The sequence below is a fragment of the Astyanax mexicanus genome, chromosome 17 (assembly GCF_023375975.1).
Source record: "Astyanax mexicanus isolate ESR-SI-001 chromosome 17, AstMex3_surface, whole genome shotgun sequence".
NCBI classification, from domain to species: Eukaryota; Metazoa; Chordata; class Actinopteri; order Characiformes; family Acestrorhamphidae; genus Astyanax; species Astyanax mexicanus.
Window position 1 is genome coordinate 18111722 of NC_064424.1, and position 14847 is coordinate 18126568.

The window sequence follows — 14847 nt, forward strand, 5'->3', positions numbered from 1 at the left end:
TAGTCGCAAATGGAAAGCGAGGAGCACCGATGAATCTATGAAACTCATCATAGCCTTAATCAGTCCACATTGGCATTATGCAGATTTCTACAGATTATGCATGCGCATGAAATGCAAACACAATTAGCCCTTGTCATTAGGTGGCAACACAGGTGGCAGCACTGAATCCGAACACTGCTATAAACATTTAGCACGCAGTCTGCTGAATGAAGTACTGTAGATAATAGGGGGAATCTGAATGTGTCCGAGACCTCTTGATGAATATCATCCCTGGCATAGAGCATAAAAGGCATATTAGAAACCTCACAATGAAGGCCTATTCTTTTTTTTTGTTTTTTTTTCTTCAGCAAGCTTTCTGTGGAAGTGTAGTGCTGAAGTACTAAATATTTTACAGCATGAAAAAAGCATAACCGTTGTCAGACCGATTCACTGATCCTTGTTTTGTGCTGTCAGCTGAAAAGTAGCGCAATGCAATACACATTCATTCCACTTTTCCACCCGAAAAAATAAAGAAATAAATCAAAACACAGGCTACAGGGGAGTACGATGAGCTTTTTTTTTTGCGGCGATGTTCTTCTCTCGGTGCTGAAGTAAGCCATTCTGCAGCACTTTTACTCGGCCCATTGGCTGTGGAGAGTTCTGTAAGGATATCACTTTGTTTTGAGGACAGCACATAAGAGAGTCTTTTCAGGTGATCAAAAACACTTATCGTCAAAGAAAAAGAAGCAAAACAACAAAAATAGTCGCGTTTAGAAGGAAGCATCAGATTGCAGTGATGTTTAAAAGCAAGATGAAGGTTACTATAGGAACATTGCGTGAATAAGAATGGAGCCCCCATGCATGTTAAAATTTATTGTTACATGTAACATTCCAGATGTCTCGGTCTCTGGCGATGCAGCTGAATATGGCTTAATGTTTGTGTCTTCAAGGCATGCTTTCGAGAAGAAGATGAGCATTGTTCTGTTGGAACAGTGAGGTAGGACCTTGGCACCCAGACCATACCATGAAATCAGGTCTTCTGGACGTGTGGTGTTGACCATATTTGGTGCCTCCACACATATTTTCTCAGGAGAGTTGCAGGACCACTGGTTGCAGGACCTCATTAACATACGTAAATATGGATGGTCAAAATGCTTGTAATGAAGACCAAAGGTGATCTGGCACTGTAGTACGAAATTGTAGCCACATCACACCATGATATCAGGTCTTCTGGACTTGTGGCATTGACCATATGTGGTGCCTCCACACATACTGCATTTTTAAAAGTAATCTTCACTTAGAAGAGTTGCAGGAACCAATGGTTGCAGGATCTCATTAACGTACGTAAACATGGATGGTCAAAATGCTTGTAATGAAGACCAAAGGTGATCTGGCATGAAATCAGGTCTGTTGGACATGTGGTGTTGACCATATGTGGTCACTGGAGGGTGCGTAAATGTGATTGGTCGAAAAGGCTTTATTTTTTAAGTATTTGTGTCTTCAAGACTATGCTATTGAAAAGGCAGCACTGTGCGGACGAGTATTATCCTGTTGGACAGGTCTTCTGGATGTGTGGCATTGACCTTGGAGCCCCCAAATATATATATATATATATATATATATATATATATATATATATATATATATATATATATATTTAAGACAAAAGAGGGACTCATCACTGTAGATGACCTGCTGCCATTCTACGTCTCTTCATGACAGTCTGGCACAACTTCCCACCAAGTTTCCCACCAAGTTTCATTCCTGTCAGTTGATTTCTTCTGGGTACAACTGTTTTTTTTTGTTTTGTTTTTTTTCATGATGAGTGTATAATGAGTGTCTAATGCGTTTTTATCTAGTTTCAGCATTCAGCAGTCATCTCCGATATCTGCTGCGATGTTCTCTCCTTCTATGATTCCATGATTAGCCGCTCAAGGTTGCAGAGCTCAGATCAGCTGGGCGACAATTCAATTACGGGCCGTGATGAAGTATTCTCCTCTTTTTATTTGCAATCTTCCGCCGAGAAACAAACAACCTCTCCGACAGATTGCGGAACAGGACCTATCTGAGCGGCGGATCAGTGGTTAGCTTTGTTGGCCCAGCAGGGTTCCCTCTCCGTGGCACGTTCAGGTCCACGCGGCGTCAATGACTGCGTGCTACGCGACTCTGTTGGAGAGCAGAAACTAATTAGCCGAGGAGAAGAAACACTCCAGTTTGCAGAAAGGGTCTCGCCTAACAAATCCCGTTGGCTCAATTTATTGTCTTAGGCAGCAGAACTCGTTTTACAGCAATGTCACATCCTTTTTTTCCCCTTTTTTTTCTTTCCTTTTTCAGAACTCATCCCAGGGTGGTTGTTTGATGGCAGGTGTCTGAAAGGTCTGAAGTGGGTCCTTTAGCGCTTGCCTGCTTTTCGAGGGTTTTTTTTTTGTTGTTGTTGACTCTTCCCCTAGATGACTTTTGACATTTTCACATTTCATAAGCATCAAAACAAGCATGTTTGCACACCTTTCCCAGTGCCACGGTGTGGGGGGAAAACAAAGCATGGGTGGCATCCCTCAAAAGTTAAGAGCACATGGGAGGAAATGTCACTGGCAGATCACAGAGGAAAGGATGGTGACACGTAATGGCATACTAATAAAGACAAGGCAAGGGGAAGAGAGAAAGAGAGAGATGGTACCGAAGCAAGGAAAGAAAAGAAAAGGGATACAAAAAAGAGAGATGGCGACACCCTGTTCTCACACCCCAACACCCTGGCCTTCTATGCCACAATTCATCACTATGTCAGGGACCGGGCCACCCGCCGCGGTGACAAATCTGCCTGTCACAAGTACAGGGTCTGTCATGACAGGTTGGCATTTTAACTACAAAGATTAACTTTGAAACTTACCAGCTCTTTCTCCGTCCGGCGTGGCAGTGATTAATACTGAAGGGAAAGCCTTTGACCCGACGCGAGAGATGGCCTCGCCTACTTTTTGATTCAATCAGTGAACACAGAGGCTGAAAGTGACTGCCAAAGCTACCCAAGCCAATAAAAGCCCACAGAGACAAACAGATAGCCGGCGCAACGAAGAGAGCCGGAATGCTTCGTTCTGTGCTTACAGCAGTCTGAAGCTGTTTAATCATGCGATGCTCCATGAAACCGATGTGTGTTGCAGAATAAATAAGTTGTTAAATCAGCAGTTAAACAGAGAGAGGAAGCCTTCTACCGAGGATAATAACTGATCGTCCTTGCTGAATAGTGGAAACTGGCACCTGGGTTTGTAATTTGTTCCCAAATAATCTTAAAGAAAAAAAGAAAGAAAACTAATCCAACTTCAGAGTAAAACAGTTGTGAACACGGTTCTTTATGCACTGCCATAGAAAGAAGAAGGACCACTTTTGGAATGGAAAAAAGAACTGCACAAGAACAATTGCCTTGTTCTCTCTCTGGGAGGGTATATTACGCTCTTTCAACTCATCACTCCTAGTGTGATGACGATCAGCACAAGCATCTGTGAGCCGATGTATTGGAACTGAGTCGCTGCGCTTTCCTCCAAATGTGCACTGTGATGCTACTCTGCAATGCTACATCAGCAGCAGTTGGAAAAGAGGCGGTGGCTGACTTCACATGGGTCGAAGCAGGTATGTGCTAGTCTTCACTAGCCTTGTGTGACTAACAGCTGACTAGCAGCTGAATGGGTGGGACAATTGGCCTAGCTAAATTGGGGGGAAAAAATTGAAAATTATGAATAAATACAAAAATATAGATTTTTTTATGTAGGATTGTACACATTTTTATGGAACTTATGAAAAATTGCCTTTGTAGCATCTTTAAACATCTCTATTTCAAGATTTCTTTTCTATGTCAGTGTCTTTCAGCCCACAGTTTTATCTCATTTGTCCTTTTCTATTACGGTCACCCATTTTTTATGTCTGGATATAATTGACCAAAGGGACTGAAGCCTGATGTTGTCAGTAATTTTGCCTTGACATCAGTAATAGACGGACTGTGATCCCGGCTGGTCTTTGACTTGCGCCGTTACTGGATCAATGCTAATCCCGTTAATGGAACTGCTCAGATCTGACCCCCTGCAGCTGACAAAAGGAGCTGGACCTCGGTAGCCCATGGAGTGTGCCTTGAGCTTGTCTCAGAGCCAGCCAGCCATTTGCGCTGGCTGAACCCAAAGCTGTCAGCAGGCAAACCGCGGGTAGCTTTACGTGACCGCGGGTTTTCTTTTCGGCATCCATTTTTTTTTGCTGATGTTCTTTTTTCTTTTTGCCTATTTTCCTATCTACTTTCCTCTTAATCCTACCTTCCTTTTGCTTAAGAGATGCAACAAATATTGTGGCAGTTAGAGTTGATGCTAGGCTGATGTAGAAGTAGTAGTAGAAGTTTTCGTAGGAGATCTTTTTTTTTTTCGTTCGTTTTCGGTTTGCGTAATCGTGATCTTTCCAGATCGTTGACAGATGCCGGTTTCTTTCTGTCTGGAGTCTGTTTCTGCTCCCGAAGAGCTTGAAATCTTCAGCATGGTTGTTCTTTTGATCACTGTCCACTGCCAGATGCTTTGCGTCAGGTGAGCTCAGAGTCTGGCGTGAAGGTCGGAAGCCGAGAGAAGCAAATGCGCTGTGAAGTCGCTACAGAAAAGTCGGCAGAATCGGACGAGGCCGGCGGACGAAGCCTGTCAAGGAGCGAGCGTTTAATAAATGACTGCTTACAGGCAGACAGAGAGGCCGGGGACCTCTGCGAGGGAGTCTACCTCTAATAAATCTTAAAAATCAATATGACAGCTGCAGGTAATCACTATCAATGATTCCAGACTGAACAGACTCCAGAGAGGGGGCCAGAACCCTCCGAACTTCAGAGCTCCGGCCAGTGACGGCTGCCGAGGGAGGCTGCCGAGGATAAAAAAATACCATGTTGATGTGCAGAGCCGAGCCCCGCGAGCCGAGCCTCTGCTAGAGCTTCTGCCAAACAGCAACCAATCTGAAAATCCTTGAAATGCTAGCCATGTATTACCCGCATTATTCTCCCATTCTCAACCCCGAGAACAGGTGTTGCCTTTTGTTACTCCGGATCACGCCGTAGCGACGCCGCGTGCGCCGCCCGGCTTTTTCCAATCAAGTGCCGATTCGGAAGACAAAAGCAACAGCGCTGTTCAAAGCATGTCTGGCGCGAGCTTAGCTTTTTTTTTCAGCACGTATATATCATCCGTTCTTGGCACCGTTTTAAGCGTCTCGACGTAGCACCCTGTCAAGCTTGAAGCTTCTGGGACCTTCTGCGGGTAAATGTCAACAAATAACATTTCGTCAGCGTTTTAAACATTTATCTGCTGAAATTCTACAGAGCCGGCTGCAGCCACCCCTGGGGTTGCGAGGCTGGATTTTTTTTTTTTTTTTGAAGCGCTGATAAAGCCTGATGCCTCATACACACTGCGCCTCCAGTTCCAAGGAATTCGTTTCAGCAGACAGCTTTGGCATTCGCCATGCGAGTTAGCACGCGCATTCAGATTTGAAAATATTAGACATTCATACAGGTGCGCACACACACACATACACATGCATCCCATGCACTCGCAAACACACACACACATATATACTGCAGGCTAGTAGCAATGTAAGCCAATGAGAGTGTCAATAAACTGCTAAAGGTCATCTGAAAGGCCATTTTTTGCCTGGGTTGACGTGGAAAGCCTCCAAACGATAGAGGGGATTTGGAGGAGTGAATAGAGGGCGATGATTTAACGAAAAATCGCCCCAAATCCCCCGACCCCCCCCCCCCCCTCTCCTCTCATCCCCCCACCGTAATCTCCTGGGCCACATGCTTATGGCAAGAATGAATGCTCTGACTGTGTGTGCAAACTATCAGTGACTGTGCACTCAAACGGAGATTACGCAACACTGCTGCTGCCAAAGCTTTTTAACTATTAAAGTTTTGTAGTTATGTAGTTATTTAGGCCTCACCATATTTGGAAGTACTGATTGCTCCGTTAGACGGGAACTGGGATGTTAGCTAATGAAATAATTGGCTATATAATAACTGTTATGCTGTATAATAACTGTATAATAACTGTATAATAACTAGAAAAGTGCCTGTCCTGAAGGATGATTGCGCAACTAAAATGGCTCCCACCATTTACTATGGTGGTTGCTATGTTGTTGCTAAGATGTTGCTATGGTATCTGCTGTGGTTGCTAGGGGGTTGCTAAGGCGTTTTTATGGTGTCTGTGGTAGTTGCTACGGTGTTGATAAGCAGTTGCTAGGTGGTTGTTAAGGCATTGCTATGGTATTCATGGTGGCTGCTTTGGTGTAGTTAAACAGTTGCTTGGTGGTTGGTAAGGTGTGAATATTGTGTCCGTGATGGTTGCTATGATGTCGCTAAGCAGTTGCTAGGTGGTTGCTAAGGTGTTGCTATGGTGTTTGTGGTGGTTGCTAAGGTGTTGCTAAGCAGTGGGCAAGGCAAGAATCGGTAGTAGTAAACAAAACGGGTCAGTAACAATGGCAAAAACAAAAAAGCTAGCTAACTAGATTCAAAACTTGCCAAAGGACAGAGATAAAAGAGGGATATTTATACAACACAGATCAGGTGGAAACAATCAGAAAGTGGGGGAGCAGGAACGCGATAGTGTCACGTGATCAGCAGAGTCAGGCAAGTCCAGTGTGAGTGCATTCTGGGAAGCAGACTGACAGCATCAGGACTGACAGAGATCTGCTTCATTTCCCTTCAAAAAGAAAAGAAAAGAAAAGAAAAAAGAAATGAACATTTTCCTTTGGATACACTTAAAAAAAAGACAAAATTATTTATTTTCTATTCTTTTCACAGTGTTTAAAGCCATTAGAATATTAAATAGTACACAGTTAATACACAGCTTTACTCAATAAAATTAAAGTGCATACTATTTAGTTCCAGCTTGTGTGTTTTTTTTTTTTGCCCTTTCGTCGCAGCAGACTGGAACCGTTGCTTTTTTTCTATAGCAGTTAAATCACAAACAATATGTCTGAATGATTAATTAAACGAGTTCCAGCTGGAAATGTTTCAGTCTATCCGATATAAACTGAGGCTGATTGTTTAAAAAGGTCACATGGATTCTTAATTATAGGCCGTTTTGACCCAGACTTTGTTAAAGAATTTAAATAAGCTAAATGCCAGCGTGTTTTAGAAATCGCCGAATTAAAATGTTACCTCTCATTCAACCTGAACAGCCAGAAAAGGGAATGTTAAAAGTCATTGGAATCAATAACATTTTTTTTTAGCATCTGCTAGGCCTACCCTTAAATGTCTAATACATTGCAGCTATATAATAGCCTTGAACACCAGGTAAATTCAATGCATGGGCATCCTTTAGTATTTGCTGTGCTTATTGAATTAATTCACTTTTAAATAATACAGAAATTGGGCGGCAATTAAGCTAATTAAGCCATATGTGTTTAGAAAACAGAATATTAATTTGCTTAAGGTCAAATGTTAATATATTTTCCAGTTCAGTTGAATTTCCTGTTGTTTAATGAAATATGGTGAACTTTAGGCTGTGCATTATACTTGGCTCATTGCATTTGCATACTGGGTGTGTCTTTCGCCACATCCACTTTCAGTGTGTAGTCATTACCCCCAGTTAAAGTATGTATTGTGGTATAATTGCTAATTAAGTACTAGCCTTAGAGTTAAAAGCTGTAAGAGGATATTACTACATTTGAAAAAAAAAAAACAGGTTTTATGCTGAATTTGTGGCACAGCGTCCATCGTGCGCTAATGCAGAATTATCCCATCTATTTGGCAACATGAACAATAAACAATAAACTTCTGGTATGTCTTTATGTTTTTTTTTATTTATTATTTTTTGTTAACTTATTATTTTTTTAATTATTGGTTTGTTTTAGCTGTTTATTTTTTCACATTTCTTGTATTGTTTCTTTTTATTTCTTGTTTTTAGTTATTGCTTATTTATATATTACTCTTTCGTGTGTTTAGTTGTATTTTTTCATCTGTAGTTGCATTTTTATTAGTTTATCTTTTTTTTATTTATGATTTTATGATTCTCACTCTTAAATTCTTATTTCTACCGTATTTGGAGTTGTAGAGGTTCCTAATGGTGTCCATTGAAAATGTCTCCTTTTTAGCTTGAATTTTCACATATTTCCTACAGATTTTGTGGTGAGGTGGATTGATAGCGTTTCTGATCATCTCACACATTTTTAATCGAGTATAGTTCTGGTGATACAGACCTACACCTATACCTATACCGGTTGCTTGTCTTGCCTTGTCTTTTACTGTAAACTATTTAACTTAAATTGTTTAAGGCAGTTGTTGTTCACTTAAAGGTGCACTAACACCTCAGATGTGCTGATCGACATCACCCTAGGAGTGATGAGGGGAAAGAGGGAAGAAGGGAAAGAGCGAGGTCAATTGTGCTCTCTCAGGGCTCCGGCAGCTGGTGGCAAGCTGCATAAACAGGATTCGAACAAGCGATCTCACGATCATAGTGGCAGTGCCTTGAGCTGCACAAATGTGTGGTGTTCCTGCTGCATCAACACCTGAAGGACTTAGATAATGATTATTAGATGATGATGTGACTCAGGTGCAGCGAGACTGTAAACCTGTATCGTGCAGAAAACACACTAATGCAGAATAATTATGTCATTTGCATGTAGCGTGACCCACTAAATAGAGTCATTCCCCCTTAATTCCAACAGATGGTTCTCCTGTATATAGAATATAGGACACATTCTAATTTAAATGGAGCTTAAAATGTTTTTTTTTTTATCTTCTATTAGTGTATTGAAGCTATTGAAGTCATACAGTAGACGTGTAAGTAGAAAGTGCACATATTAAACTAAGCAGAGATGCAGGTACTTCATTTTGTTGATGGATCTTTGGGGGGAGGTGGCAGTCACCGGGTCGGGGGGGGGGGGGGGGGTGTCTATGTGTGTGTGTGTGTGTGTGTGTGTGTTGAAAGGGTGCATTACACATGCAGGCCATTAATAGGTTTCTCCATAACACCGGGTCTCAGGATGTGTTAATGACGTTAACAAGGTAACGGTAATGAGGTGAATCTATTCTCGAAGCCTCTTGTTAAATGGAAGCGATAAATGGATGTCATGAGCCTGGTGTGTTGCTCAATGTCACAACATCATCAGTGTAAGCTACCTTTGTAAGGGAATCACAGTCAGCACTTGGTGTTTAAAATAAAATTAGTAGAGTAAATCCAGGCCTTTAATCGGTAAAGATAAATGCATTGACTTGTTTTTGGTTAGTTATTGAGATTTGTCATGATACATGTTACATTTGCTTTCATGAATTGATTGTACCGATTACTCTACCAGTATCCTACCATTATTGTGTTCCCTGTGCCACTCTCTGCAACAAATCATGAGCTCCAACCATGAGAAACCCACCCCTATGCTTAACAGATATAGAAGCGCTCATAGGGCCCTATTTTAGCGATCTATGGTGCACCGGTCAGTTGTGTATCACATAGATGGATTTAGTACATATTGCTGTGGCTTTGCTCCTTGCTCAAAATGCATGAATTAATTCTCTTAATTAATCATGGGTGTGTTTTGGGCGTAACTTGAAAAAAAAAAAAATCTGTTCGCTAGTTGTCATTCCCTTTAAGAGCCAGGTGAGCTCTGACTTTGGCACGTTCGCATCTTAACAGCGTGACGCTCTTATGTATCTCAGCAGAGAAAACTGACCTGCCCATTCATGCTGTTAAGGTACGACAGCAGCCAATTTAAGGAAACAGCAATGATATTTTATTCTTTATTCAATGTATTGTTAGTGTAAAAGCTGGATTTGCTGCAGCGCATTTATTTGTATGTGTAATGAGAGGGAGTATACACAAGCTAAGGGGCTAAGATAGAATTGTGACTGTTGTCAGGGTTTTAATCAGTCAGTTGCGCACCTGTATTTACCACCGCCAAGATAGAAACATGCCAAAAATGTACCTGAAAACACTTCTCTTCCAGATTACCACACATTTCTTTTTTAAACACTTAACAGAAATTGTTTCCATTCTTTGCAAAAGGTTGTATTCTGCAGGTGTTTTCGCACAGCAGAATAGTGCACCACCATTGATTTACCACCCTTCCTGAAGCTTCTTTTGCAGTGAAACAAGGGTGTTAATTAGTATGACTGGAAATCCTATGAGCCCTTTTTTTGAAGGGTTTTCTTGGTCTTCCATATTTCAGCTTGGGTGGCCTCCACAATGTCTGTTAACTGACATTAATTACATAATAAATTCCGTGCTGAAAAAGGTTTATTTTTGGTAGCTGGGTAAGAAAATACCATTTGCTGGTAATCCAGTTGCACAAACAGCTCTTGAACATCATAGAATATATTGCATTTGGTTTTGGTAATGCTATTCAAAAAGCTTATGATGCTGGTCATGATGGTTGACCAAAAACTTGCTCTAGTGCTGGGCATCAATTATTTTAATTTGGAGAATCAAAGTGATAGACAGCTGGTGTTTATAAACCTTAAAATATACCTTGACTTTCCTAAAAGATGACTTTCCTCAGCGATTGTGAGCAAGGTTTGAGATGTTGGAAAAAGTTAAGTGAGAGAACTCTTGCCCAGAACCAGAATGCCACTGTAGGTGTTGTATCCAAGCAGGGATCCAGCTTATTCTGGCACCATTTAAGCCCTGGAGGGATGACACAGCATTGTGCACTGAAAACGAAGCTTGGCGTCGTGAGTTCTGCACTTGGCTTTGCCATTGTCTTACTCATAAAGACTCCTCTGTAGTTCAGTAATGTTTTTTTTTTTTTGCTAATAGAATGATCAAGTTATTCTTGTGCAAAACTTGTGCAAGTATACTACTGTAATTCTAACATTAAGAACCCCACTAAATAAAGAGTTGACAACCTCCTCAATACAGGAGCTTTTAAAAGCATTCATACCCCTTTCCCTGTTTCACATTTTGACCAAAAACTTATATAGAGATTTTAAGTCATAAACCAACACAAAGTAGCACATAATTGTGAAGTGAAATAAAAATAGTACATTGTTTTAAAAACTATTTTAAAACTAAAAATCTAAAAAATGAGTTTACTCTTTTTTACTTATGAAAACATATTCCTAAGCTTTAAGCATCCCAAAGAGCAGTGTTTAATCGATCATCCAAAAATAGAAAATGTAGAAAAAGGATTCTTCAACTGCAAATCTACCAAGACATGGACATACACCCAAACTGACAGATGGAGCACGGAGAGCACCGGTGAGAGAAGCAGCCAAAAGGACCATGGTCACTCTGGAGGAGCTGCAGAAATCCACAGATCCAGAAATCTCCTCATGTGGGAGAATTTGTCGACAGGACAACTATCGTGTGCTCCACAAATCTGGCCTTTATGGAAGAGTGGCGAGAACACTACTTAACACTACTTATCACCGTGAACACACCATCCCCACTGTAAAACACCAGCCTGGTCCAATTTAGCCATGAAACCTCCCACACTAAAATGACAGGTGTTTCAGTTTCATTGTCCAACCCCTGTAGTGTTCAAGGTATTACATGATAGACAGTAAAAGCAATGTCTTCATGATGGTGAGAGAAGGGTTGAAAAGAGAAGGGTTGAAGCTGATTTCAGAGGCACTTGGACCTTCTGTCATCAACGGTGGGCGAGTGATGAGTGAGAAAGGCTCACGCTTTGCTGGGAAAGGGTGATTAAATTTCATTTAACTTGCACGACTGCCAAAAAGGACGGAAAGCGCTGGCCGGCTGCTGCCAGGCATTCTGTGATGGTATTATCTTGTTTAAGTTTGTTTCTTAATTTCGGCCTGGGCCTGGCCTAAGTGCTTTCAATTTCTAATCAAATTCTTCGCTGCTCACACACTCACACACTTACACACATCTGAATACACACATCCGAACTCACACACACACACACACACACACACACACACACGTTATGTGCCTGGAATAGAAAGGAAAAAAGGTTTATAGAGAGCTACTGCATACTGGGCATAAAACCAATTGCTTCAATAAATGCATTTATGAGAAATCAAATGAAATATCAGTTCATTTCTCAGCGATTTTCTTGTTGTCCACTTTTACATTCCCACTGAGTTTCTTCATAAAGCCATTAGAAATGGGGAATGGATTCGTACCAAATTGATTTTTTAATATAATGCGGTGGCGAAGAATGGTGGTTATGCATCGTCTCGGACTCAAGCAACCCAATGCGGTCACACTGTGCACTGTAGAGTGACCCACTGCCGCCCTGCTCTGTTCTTTGCCGTTGGCTACGTTCCCTTCAGCAGCGTCTGCATTCTGGGCATTGCTGGCCTAGCCTTGCATAACCAAGCAGTGTGTCCACTGAGATCTCCATTGTCTGCAGTTGTTTTCCTGTGATCAGTGGCTGCCATTCAGTACGGTCGCAAAAAAAAAAAGCCTAATGGAAATGTACAAACACTTCGAAACAAAGACCATTACAAAACTTGTCATTCTGTCAAATCTATGAACAAGAAAAAAGACACACTAGATATCATTGTACTGCAGCCAGAACAAGTATAATTAATTTCAACTCCTACAGAAAGTCAGTTATCAAAAGAAGTAGCGAAAACAGGTGAGTTTGAGAAACTGCAGAAGAGAAATGCACTTGGGAAAAATGTCGAATCACCTACAAATTCAAAACTAGTTTCTGGATTCTGCGGCGGATTACATATTCACCATTATGACACCCATTCTTCCGACACCCATTTTTTTTTCCCAGCCCTACAGGCCATATAGTAGAAGTACCAGTACTTTGTAGTTCAGTGATTAAAGACTGTAGTCCTTCTTTCTTTTTGTTACCCTCTTACCCTGTTCTTCAATGGCCAGGACCCCCACATGGAATCACCACAGAGCAGCTATAACTATTGGGGTGGTGGGTCATTCTCATTATCAATACTGCAGTAATGACACTGACATAATGATTGTGTGTTTAGCACTATCTGGGCGGGATTAGTTTTTCAGAGGGATATCTGTAAAAAAATAAAATAAATAAATAAATTCACACTTCTACTCAGTAAGTGATAAAACTCTTGCATCTGGAGGTAAATTGAAAAAACAAAAAAACAAAAAAAAAAAAACAGGAGAACCAGTGAGGTTTTAGGTTTTCTCGGTCACATGACAAATGACAAGTTCAGTAGCTCCTCCATTTCCACTTTCAGTTGTGTTTTTTCTAATGTGAATCTCCATGGAAACGTGTGGCCACAGTGTGATTACAGTGCGTGGCAGTGGAGAAATAGCTATTTTATTAAATGCGAGAGATCAAGAAACTCAGAGATTTGAGTCTGGACAGGAATAAAATGACTGGAGGACTACAGTTCAGGAGTATAGTGAAAAACAGTAAGTAATTCAGCCTGTAATTTTCTCAGAGGAAGTTCCAGATGGGAGTAAAATCACAGAGGACCCCCTCATAAAAGAGAAAATTACCCCCAGCATCCCCTGAGAAAATAATCCCCTCCGGTTAGAACACCTCAACGTTACAGTTGAATGGAGAATTGAGTCCACCAACAGCTTCTTGTGTGCAAAAAAAAAAAAATAATAAAAAATGTGTTCAAAAACTCCAGCAGCACTGCTGTGTCTGATCGAATCATACCAGCATAACCCATGCATTAACACACCACCATCATATCAATGTCAATGCAGTGCTGATATTAATATGAATATTGATATTGATATTGACCACCCAAATAATAACAGCAGCTGATCTGTTGGTGGTCTCTCCAATGGGGTCCTCACCACTGAAGAACAGGTTAAGAGGAGGATAATAATAATAATAAAGTATGCAGAGAAACAGATCTACAGAACTACAGTCTGTAATCAGAAAACTGCAACGTGCTCCTATATTCCAAGTGGAGTTAAAAAAAAAGATAGATAGATAAATGAGTCTGATGACTTAAGGGACAAAGGGGGTTTTAAATCTATTGCTCCTGCATTCAGGGGAAGAGCAGAGGAGTGCAGAGGATGACTGGCATCATTCATAATGAACAGTAGTTTGTCTGGTAGTCTGTCTTCTTCACCGTCACCAGAGAGTCCATCTTCACGTCGAACACAGAGCCAGTCTGCCTGATCAGATAACAAACAGATAACAAAGAAGTGGCCATAACTGTTTTGCTAGATTACTGTACATTTGAACAGCATGTGGTTGCCAGATTCACAGTGGTTTTCCTCCAAATCTTAAAGGTGCCCTAAAATAGGAAACTGCGTAATGATAGTTTCAGCATAGCTAAAACATGAACCAAAACTTAAAACAACAGAAAAACATGAAAAACAATGTTTTCATTGTAAGGCACATTGACAGGGGTGTAAATAGGATTGTAAAATAGCATCTAAACATTTTTTTGCACCAATCATCACCACATATTTAGAGTTTTTACATTAAACAACCAATAAAAATTCTTAAGAAGTGCATCCTATAGAACCCACACATACACATTTGCCCTTAAATGAGTTTGTGCATTATCTTAAAACAGCCAAAAAAAAAAAAAAATGGAATATCAATGTCAATCAATTTCGTTGTAAGGCAGATTAAGAGACTTGTACATAGGATTGTTAAATAGCATCTGAGCATTATTTTGCACCAACCAATGCCACATGTGTACCATTTTCACCTCCGATAACTAATTAAAATACTTAAGAAATGCATCCTATAGAACCCACACATACACATTTGCCCTTAAATGAGTTTGTGCATGAGCTCGTGCATGCCTAAAACGGCAGGAAAACCTCCCCCGGAAAATCTATGTCAATCACATTCATTGTAAGGCAGATTAATAGGGTTGTAAATAGGATTGTTAAATAGCATCTGAACATTATTTTGCACCAACCAATGCCTCATACGTTTATGTGCAGTTTTCACATTAGATAACTAATAAAAACACAAAAAGCAATCACATACACATTTGCC

General features: G+C 40.7%; 1 protein-coding gene across 2 annotated transcripts in view; it reads left to right on the top strand.

The window, feature by feature from the left end:
- sgcd (sarcoglycan, delta (dystrophin-associated glycoprotein)) overlaps window positions 1–14847 on the top strand; it is a 367182-nt gene that overhangs the window by 114561 nt on the left and 237774 nt on the right. The gene's annotated exons all lie outside the window — the stretch shown is intronic.